Genomic DNA, 10826 nt, shown 5'->3' on the forward strand with positions numbered 1-10826 from the left:
CTTGAGCCTCTGTTGGGAGCGCAAGAAACTGAAGCTCAGAGAGGCTAAGATTTTCCCCTGACGTCACACAGGTAGAGAGTAGTCAAATTTGGAGCTTAGATCTGCCTAACTTCCAAGTCAGCATTCTTAAACATCAGACCTTACAGCTTCCCACCACTTCCTTGCCAGCACCCCGCACTAGTGACTGCTCTGAGGCATTGAGCTTCTCTCATGACTGAAGAGACCACCAGAAAGGGGCATTGAGCTTCCCTCATGACTGGAAGAGACCACCGGAAAGGGGCATTGAGCTTCCCTCATGACTGGAAGAGACCGCCGGAAAGGGGTGTTGAGCTTCCCTCATGGCTGGAAGAGACCGCCGGAAAGGGGCGTTGTGCTTCCCTCATGACTGGAAGAGACCGCCGGAAAGGGGCGTTGTGCTTCTGCTCTCTGTGTCCCGAACTTAATGTCCAGGATGCACTTCTGGGCTTTACGACTCCTATTTATGTGAGAGCTGTTGTGGCTCCTGGTGCTCACCAAACCCTGGCCTCAAGATCAACAAAATCTCACCAAAGAGTCCTCATATGCTCCCGGAGAGGTTGAATTTCCCTTCCAACCTTCTCAGCTATGCAGACAGAGGCCCCTGAGGAAGTGGAAATTTCTCCGATCCCCCAGGAAGACCCAGCTCAGCAACCAGAAGTCCCTGAGGAGGAGAAGCGATTTTCACAGAAGAGAAGTCTTCAGATCTGCTTCCAGAGAGGGGCTCAGCTCCACCACAAGGACACTTTGCCAGTGCAGAGCTTTCTTTGGGTAATGAAGAGGGTCTTGCTCAGCCTCCAGAGATCCCTGAGGTGACACTTCTCCATCCAGAGCCCATTCAGGCTCAGCACCCAACTGTTTTAAAATCATAGTTCAGTTAGTGGACCTGGGGTTCACTATCACCCCACAAAGGTACTGAAAAGGTTGAAAAACCTGCAGCCGTGCAGCAGACTACAGCTCCTCCAGAGCACCCTGAGGTGACATTTTCATATCCAGAGTCTCTTCAGAGTCGGCAGCCAACCTTGCCTGGGGACGTGCAAGGTACCAAGTCTCTACAACCAGAACCATCCGAACTAGTTTCTTCTACGACTGAAGAGAAAGCCACCTCAGTGTGTGTAAGCTCTGCTTCTGCAGGAATAAGATGCTGTCCTGGGAGGCTCTCAGCCCAAAGCAGACTCTCCGCAGCGTGCCTGTGCTGCAGCCCGGCATCGACAAGGACACCTTCACCACCTTGTAAGACTCCCCTGTTCTCGTTTGTTCTCTGCATCCTGCCGCCCAAGGCAGCCTTTTCCTGAGGTTGTCCTGAGCTCCCCACATCTTCCCCAGCTCAGCTTGACTGATGTGGTTTTTGTCTGTCAACTATCCCTTATCTTCATTACCCTTCTTACTATTGTTCCTCCCTTCAGTAATCTTTTACTTGTAATTGCCCTTATTATTTTATCTTATTCATTTTTAGCCCCATTACTTCATTCCTTAACCTCCACTCTCCTACTTTTGCTCTGCCCCCTTAGAACAGGCATGGCCAACAGTTTTTGCCCTCAGGCCAGATTTGAAGGGTTATATCACAAATAAAATAATTATTTCATTTTACAAACAGCCTAGACACGTTTTCAGTTATCAACTGCAGCTATTGTCTATGCTACAATGCCACTTGATTCAGCACACTTGACCACAAAAATAATGAATTGCTTGACCTTGGGTGCGCACTGGCAAACTCTGCCTAAAAGAATGTGGGTTTCACATCACTGCTAAACATCAAATAGTTCATACTGAGTATAGACAAGTACAATTTTTAAATCTCTATAATGGAATTCTTTAAAAAAATAAAGTATCGCGAATCCATCCAACCAATTATTGGAAGTTAACCCTAGATTAGTCACACGCGGAATTCTTTTCCGCATATCACTATCTTCTTAAATATCTCAATTTCCAATAATCAAAGATGCTTCTGGGCCCTGGCCGGTTGGCTTAGTGGTAGAGCGTCGGCCTAGCGTGCGGAGGACCCGGGTTCGATTCCCGGCCAGGGCACACAGGAGAAGCGCCCATTTGCTTCTCCACCCCTCCGCCGTGCTTTCCTCTCTGTCTCTCTCTTCCCCTCCCGCAGCCGAGGCTCCATTGGAGCGGGGACGGCCCGGGCGCTGGGGATGGCTCTGTGGCCTCTGCCTCAGGCGCTAGAGTGGCTCTGGCCGCGGCGACGCCCGGGATGGGCAGAGCATCGCCCCTGGTGGGCGTGCCGGGTGGATCCCGGTCGGGTGCATGCGGGAGTCTGTCTGACTGTCTCTCCCTGTTTCCAGCTTCAGAAAAATGAAAAAAAAAAAAAAAAAAAAAAAAGACGCTTCTGCTTCAGAGTAGCTGAAATTTTAAAGTAGCGGAGAATATTAAAAATTTAATCGCAGGCCGCATAAACTCATTATGTGGGCCTGATCCGGCCCATGAACCGTATGTTGGCCATGCCTGCCTTAGAACAACGTGGCTCCTCTCTTTCTCACTGGTGGTAATACAACATAGTGGTTAAGAATAGAGATTCTAGAGCCAGAGTGACTGGGTTTGAACCCAGGTATGTCACTCATTAGTGTTGGGACTCCATTTTTGTCATCTGTAACAAAGATTATGATAGTTATCATCTCATAGGATTTTTGTGAGATTTAGTTGAGTTAATTAATATACATACTTAGGTCAGTGCCTAACATACTCACATGTTAGCTATTATTATTATTATTATTATTTGTATTTTTCTGAAGTTGGAAACAGGGAGGCAGTCAGATATCACCCATTTTGTGCCCAATCCAGGACTATGTACTGTGGAAGCCACAGAAGTATGACATTGTCTTTAGATCGTGACAATGATAGATGAGAAGGGAGATAATATCTGGATGAATTCCTGGGGTTGGATTTTCTAAATCTCTGTAATTTGGCTATGTGGGTTATAAATGGCTGTCTTAGCTAAATCCAGGTAGTATTGTGTATTAACAATCCTTATTCTAGTGTTCTGCTTGGTAGATGTTTTACCATTGATTGGATGCCACTGAGGGTACAATGTATTTGTTCCCTGCAGGCCCTGGTCATAATTTGTGGCCAAGCCTTTTCTGCATTCAATTTCTGATCATTTTTGTGCAGGAGGTACCAGGGTGTATGGATTGTGTCTGGATGACACCTATAGGTCTTTCACCAATGTGGAGCAATTAAAGCTGGACTTATTTTTCTTATTTTGTGCCCCTATGGGCATTTATGGTGATGAGGGTAAATCCTCTAAACCTGAATCTTCAACTTTCTGGAGTTTCCTCCGTTATTGATGGCAATTCTGATTCAAAATGTAATTTGGTATTAATTGGTTCCCTAGATTGTGGCACCTCTTCTTTCATTAAATTAAATTGGCATTTTTCAAATGTTGTTGGTGATAATGGCTTATCAGAGTCCCAGTATCCCATGCAGTCTGATTTAAAATCTGGGGATTTGGGTTCTTTATTCAAAAAAATGACAAAATTTTAATCTTGTTTTTGTTTTGGCTGTTCTGGGTTCATTCATAAACGAATATCTTCCCAGTGGTCATCAGAACCTGCCATTAGATATGAGTCTCATAAATATTTTCTGATTTCGTCCTTTAGTTTTGGTGGGCCTATTGCCAGGATGTCTATTTGTTCTCCTACTGTTTTCTCCAGAATGCCCCATGGTCCAAAATGCAGAGTAGTAGTATTGAGAGCCGTGGAATGTCTGTGTTCTATTGCTCAGGCAATTTCTATTAGTACACTAGGTTATATGTAGAATTATAATCATATAAGGTAGAATCATAAGGAGCACTAGGATCCAAATTAACAATCTTACTAAATTACACATTCTCATTTGATGTAAAGTTATCTACTTTAATCTGTTGTATTTGTCCCTATTTATTTACTGTCCAAACAATGTTGTATCCTGGGTTGCAGACTATTTCCTATTGGGAGAGAGATGTATCCTTAGGGGATTTTACTATTATTTTATAAGGTAAATTTTTCTTAATTTTAGGTACACTTCCCATTTTAATTTCTGCTTGTTCTAAATGGGGTTTAATCAGTTCTTCCAAGGGACAATTTCTGTTTGCTCTTGGTCTACTATTTAGGGCAAAGCATGCTTCATTAAGAAGTGCTTGTAAATTGTTAAATTTTCTATCTATTAATAATGTATGACATTTGGCTTTTTTTGTGTGACAGAGAGACAGACAGGGACAGATAGGGAGAGAGATGAGAAGCATCAATTTTTTGTTGCGGCTCCTTGGTTGTTCATTGATTGCTTTCTCATATGTGCCTTGACCTGGGGGCTACAGCAGAGTGAGTGACCTCTTGCTCAAGCCAGCTACCGTGGGCTTCAAGCCAGCAGCCATGGGGTCATGACTATGATCCTACGCTCAAGCCAGTGACCCTGTGTTAAGGCTGGCAAGCTCTCACTCAAGCCCAATGAGTTCGCCCTCAAGTTGGCAACCTCAGGGTTATGAACCTGGGTCCTCTGCATCCCAGTTCGACACTCGATCCTCCATGCCACCACCTGGTCAGGCTGACATTTGGCTTTTAATAGTCCACTATGTCAACTATTCCTGATGCTGTTGGGTTATATGGCATATGAAAATTCCAAACTATATTATTTATAGCAGCAAAAGATTATACTCAGCTGGCTGTAAAATGGGTTCCTTGATTTGAATCTATAATTTTAGGAGTTCTGAAGAACGTTTTCCACATATTTAATGTCTTAATTGTAGTGGCTGCAGATGGGTGTTTTGCCACCAATGTGAACGTTATTCTTATATGTATGTTGACCATCGTACATGCATATTTTTGTCGGAAAGGCCATGGCAAGGACCCAATAAAATCAACTTGGGCTTGAAAATTTGGTATCTGAGGTCTAAGCCTGGTGGCTCTGTTATCTGGGATGTATATACATTTTTACAGACTGTACATCTATCAATGCTTCTCTTTATGTCTTCTATTTTTGCCTTTAAATTTCTGGTTCTAAACCATTCTATCGTTGTTTGTCCTAGATGTCCTAATTGGATATAAATGTCCTTCATAAACTCCGGAGAGAAATCTAAGTATTCCTCCTGTATTTTATATTTATCCCATTTCCTTTTTAATTTGATTGTAGGTATTGGGTGTATTTTATATTCTCCTGTATCTTCATTTTTTTTCTAACCTTAACTTTATTCTGTATGTTTTTGTTGTACCCCAATATTAATTTATTTGCCTACCTTAATTCCTTTTACTAGCTTATCTATTTGATTCTCTAGTGTGGTTGGAGAATTATCTGTGGCATGAGCTGATATATGGGTTACATAGAGCTTTATGTGTGATGTTAATTCATCTAGTTTTTCCCAGTGTTCTCTGGACGAGAGGTCCCTTCCATTAATTTGCCGGTTATTTTGTTTCCATTTTCCTAACTATTCTGTTACTCCCTTATATACTGCCATTGAATCAGTAAAAACATATATTTTGGGTAGTCACTTCTCCATAGCATATTCTACTGCCAGGACTCCTATTAGCTCTGCATGTTGAGTCGAGTCAGTCTTACCTACCCTCGTGAGCACTGTATTTGTCACCGGATTGAAAGCTGCTGCTCTCCAGTTGGTTGAGTCACCGGCTACGGGGGCTGATCCGTCTGTAAACCAGGCATTTTTCAGTGAGGGTCTATATTTAGGCCCTACCACCCTTAGATTCTCGGGTACCCTTCGGTTCTCGACAATCTGTCTTGGGGGATCTATCTCCAGTTTGGAGACCTCCTCTGTGAGAAGGGCTGGTTCGCCAGTGCTCATTATTTCCCTGGAGTTTCTGTACCACTTCCATGCCAGTCCTTTCTCAATTTGGGTACCTGCCAATTCCTCGGCCGACATTTTAAGCCATGCTTTGCGGGGTAGTAAAGATCTGTTACTGGTTTTTTTCCTGTTAGTAGCTCTGTATGGAGGAGCGCTGCATATATCATAGTAACCATATATGTTTTTCATAGGGTGAATATTTATTGTGGCAGTATGGGAATCTTTGTGACCAGAGCCTACTGCTATTCTTTTTTTATCTTTGTGACCAGAGCATACTGCTATTCTTTTTTTATCTTTGTGACCAGAGCATACTGCTATTCTTTTTTTATCCCTTGGTCCTTTTTAATATAGGCCCCAACATCTGTGAGTTCCACTGAATATTAGGTCTAATGTGATTGTATCTCTTGGTTTTGGTACAACTAATTTTTGATGGTGCTCTCAATATTCTTTTAACTGTTCTAGGGCTTCTTGTTGCACTTTGCCCCATGTAAAATCTATTGCCTTCCTAGTTCCTTTATATATTGTATTGGTTCTGCCAATGCTGGGAGGTGATTTCTCCAGTATGCAAATAATCCCATTAACTAACCATTGAACTTCCTTTTTATTGCCAGGGGAGTAAAATTAATACTTAATGCTAAGTATTTTATTTACTACCTTTTTCAGTATTTTCCTACCACCTGAGTTCCATTAAATTCTTAAAAATTTTACTTCTGTTCCTGGGGGGTGTATTTTTTCTGGATTTATTGTCCATCCTGTTCCTTTCACAATTGTTTTACTAGTTTGTTTAGGTCTTCCTGAAGGTTTTGTTTTCACTATACATTATTATATCATCAATATATGTAATAATTTTGGGTTGGTAATCCTTGGAGTTTATGCTAGATGTTAATAAATTATATACAATTGCTGGTAAATTTTTGTATCTCTGTGGCAGCCTTTTAAATTGATATTGCTTTCCTTGCCACGTGAAAGTTGTAATTGGTCTGGAATCCTCGTGAATGGGTTTTGCAAAGAACCTATCTGAGAGATCAATTGCTGCCATAAATTTTCGGTTATGTTTTTGTAAGATGTTAATTACTTCCTGCGCATCAGGTAAGGTTCCATCTACACTAGGAAAATTTTTGTTGATATTTCTTTAGGTTCCATTTGATTTTTTACTGGGTACACTGGACTATATGTGATCTTCCTACCTCAATTATGTCTTCATCTACTAATTTACTTATGGCCTCTGTCACCTCTTAATGTCCAACTTTTAGCGGGTATTGTGGGGTAAATGAGGCTTTTAAAGGTTCTAGTAAAATATGGGTTTTATTTGCAACTGTGCTAGATTTGTTTAAAATTTATGTCATCTTGGTGTATATATATTTTTAGCTCTAATAAATATGGTAATATATCCATTCCTGTAATATTTTGGAAATTTGGGTTTACTTAAAAGGTTACTTCTTTTGTTAATCCTTTATAATATATAGTTCCATCTCTTGCTGCCACTATTAATGAATCTCCTGTTAGTCCTTCAACTCCAATTAACCTTTTTTGAATTATATATTCCCCTTCACAATGAGACTTGGGAACCTGTATCTATGAGGAATTGTGTTTGAAATTGTTTACCACTATCTGGGAATTTTACTTCAAGGGTAATATAAGGTCTGTTATCTCCTGGTTTATTTATAATTGTACTGCTTAATTTCTTTGCAATCACTTGTAATACCCTCCTCCCCCATTGTTGTTCAAGGGGGCCCATTCCAGTTTTTTGACTGTTTTTGCTGGAATGGGTTATAATTTCATTTTGGTCAGAGAAAAAATTATTCTTATATTTTCTCCAATTTTGGTTTTGATTTCCCTGTTGCTCCCTGAATTTAAAAGGGTTATTTTGTTGATTAAATGGATTCTTTTCCAGTAAGGGGCTTGGCTTTTTAGATAGTTGGGGTTTCCCTGTTTGATAGGGCCTCTGTGATGATTTAAAGTTGTTATTTTCATTATTTACTCTTTTATATTGGAACCTATTTGTGGGTCTTCTCCCTAGGTTTGGCATGGTTGTGTAATATGTAAATTGATTTTTCCCATTTAAGTCCTCATGTAATTGTATCCTTTCTCTAATGTTCTCCACTGTAAATGTCCCTTGTAACAAGTTTTGTAAAGGTATTTTGTAATTCTCAGGGCTCCATGTATGAGCGCTCTGATCATTCCTGTTGTATTTTTATTTTCCCAAATCGTCCTCATATAGGTACTTAGTAAATGTACTACGTTTCTTAACTGTATCTTTAAATCTCCTATTTCTGTCTATCTAGCTGTTATTGCTCTGGATGTTAGGTCTATTGTGGGATATGTTGTTTACCATGCTTCCCTAATCCAGCTCCATAATGATGCTGTTCTGTTGTTTTTTTATCTATCAGCAATCCTAGTTGGTGTTTAATTATTGGGTTTTCAATTGTATCTATATCTGCTTTTAATTCATCTGTAGATAGGAGGGTTGTGTGTCCTTTTTGTTCATAAATTTTTATTAGCCAGTCTATATCTGTATTATTTCCCTGAATTAATTTGTTTTAAATCTGCTAATTCTGTTTGGGTGCATGGATTAAATCCAATAGTTTCCTCACTATTAGTATCTTCTTGTTTTAGTTTTCTTTCTTATTACTACTGGGCCTGCTTTGACTTTTGCTAGTACTTTTCCTGCCAATTCCTTGCCTTTGTGTCTATCTGTATTTATTTGTTTGATGGTTTGGAGGAGAATTCCTGTAATTTCTTCTCCTTCCACCCTCTCGATAATGAGGTTTATGTTGTTTGGGTTTTTAAGGTTGCACGAGACATATTCTGTGACTGGGACCTTAAACCTTTTCTTTAGGGAGTCCTCAGTAGTCCTCCAAGGACTTTCCAAAGTGGTGTTGTAGGGGTCTTTTTCTTTCTTAAAGATTCTTCTAAAAAAAGTTCCAATCTTTTCCATTTTCCTTTCTAACACTAATAATTCCTACCCCAAATGGGTGTTGGAGACTGCAAGCTGGCAGGGTCCTTGTGGTTTAACTGTTGGGGGATAGCAGTGTGGGGACTGGCAGTTAGCCGACAGTCTGCCCAATCCCCCACCTCACTTGCTTGCTTAAGTTGCTAAAGGTTAAGTTTTTCCCCACACCTCCCTGTTAGCTGTGATTCTGGAGTGTTTTTTACTCCTCCCATCCCCACTTGTTTGATTAGGTTGCTAGAGGCAATTTACAAGCCCTTCCTCTCACCCTTTGTTTGTCCTGATGTTGATTTCAGTTATGCAGGGTGCAGGGATTCCTGTTTATGCCTCAGATGCGTGACTTTGTATCAGACTTCCTAATTTGCATATGACTGCACTATATGATAAAGCAGACCCTGAGCTTTGCTTTTGCTCTGGCTTGCCATCAGCTTGCAGAGGCCTCCCGATCCCATTCTTTCTTCTGAATTTATTTCTTCATTCCACACCATTCACACCTGGACGATTACTAGCTGTGCGGGTATGCGGCAAATGGGTAAAACATTTTTGGGTTAGTATGTAAATATTTGAAACTAATTTCTACTCTGTACTTCCTCCAGCACTCTCTTAAGGCGTTAGTTGGTTTTAGCTTTAAGCAATATAATGTTTTCATGAATTTTCTCTGGAACTTATTTTGTAGATCCTCTACAATATTTTTATAAATTGTGGGCTCTAGATAGGTTTTCTCAGAGTTGCCTATCTGCTGAGTCCACCTTGAGATATTCACTCATTCACTCTCCTTCGTATAGGCCCTGGGTTGGCAAACTGTGGCTCACAAGCCACATGTGGCTCTTTGGCCCCTTGAGTGTGGCTCTTCCACAAAATATGTGTAGGTGCTACCTCGATAAGGAATGTACCTACCTATATAGTTTAAGTTTAAAAAATTTGGCTCTCCTGACTAATGAGTTTGCCGACCACTGGTATAGGCCAATCGGTATACATCCCCGACTGGGTCAGACCCAAAGATGGGAGAATAAATTTTTGCCTCTTAGTATTGGCCAGTCAGTCAGTATACAACCCTGACTGGGACAGACCTGGAGATGGAAGAGGTTTCCCTCATCTTTCCAAGGTTGAGACCTCCAGGATAAGCTGCAGACTGAGTGATAACAATGGCATGAGCTGGAACACAATCACTGGAGAAAGAGCTGCAAGTCTGAGAACTGCAGGTCGGGCTACAGGCTGAGATCCAGCAATGGCTTGAACTGGGATAAGAACTGGAGAAGAAGGCTGACCGCTCTTAAGAGCTGCAGTATGAGATGCAGGCTGAACACCAATGGTGCCTGGAACTAGAGCAATCTCTAGAGAGACAAAATTACAGGTTCATGAGCTCCAGTTTCCCTGGAATAGGAATGTTGGCTTCAACGGTTGGTGGAGAAGCAACTGCAGGTCAAGAGCTGAATTCTCAGCTTCAGGCCAAAAGCCATTACTTTTATAATTTATCTTGTGTGTTAGTTCCTTTTCTCATCTACCCATGGAACAATGGCACATCTCTAAATGAGCAGACTGGGAGATCACTATCTTCGCCAAAGTCACATGGCCAGTGCTAAGGTTACTTAACACAGATTTGGTGCATTCTTTAAGAACATAAATATTCACCCGAAAGAGTGGGGTTTTAAAGTAATAGTTTAGAAGAGTTGGCTATTTCTTAAAATAGACTCAAGAATAGTTCGTTTCTACCATCATTTATATTTAACAAAAAACTCATCATGGCCATACCCATTTCTGTGGCAATGATGTTCACTTTTGTAAGAGAATGGCTAGGAATTACAGTGTTGTCCTGAGACAAGTCTTTGGTGGAATACCAAGTTCTGTGGGGGCAGAACGCTGTCCCTGTAAGCACTGATAAGATTGTTTAAAGGAAACAGCTGATCCCTATGGCCTTTTCCCTACATACCTGAAAGGTATTAATCATCCTTCTCTGCACCTGAACCAAGGCCCTGCTAATTTCCTTGATGAGCAAAGAAATGAATAAATACGATGAGGCTGCAGAGATCTGGGCTCTCAGTCCTAGAGGCTGGGAGTCTCCTGTATTCATCTTTTCTGTATATT

The sequence above is a fragment of the Saccopteryx bilineata genome, unplaced genomic scaffold (genome assembly GCF_036850765.1).
Source record: "Saccopteryx bilineata isolate mSacBil1 unplaced genomic scaffold, mSacBil1_pri_phased_curated manual_scaffold_74, whole genome shotgun sequence".
Taxonomy (NCBI): domain Eukaryota; kingdom Metazoa; phylum Chordata; class Mammalia; order Chiroptera; family Emballonuridae; genus Saccopteryx; species Saccopteryx bilineata.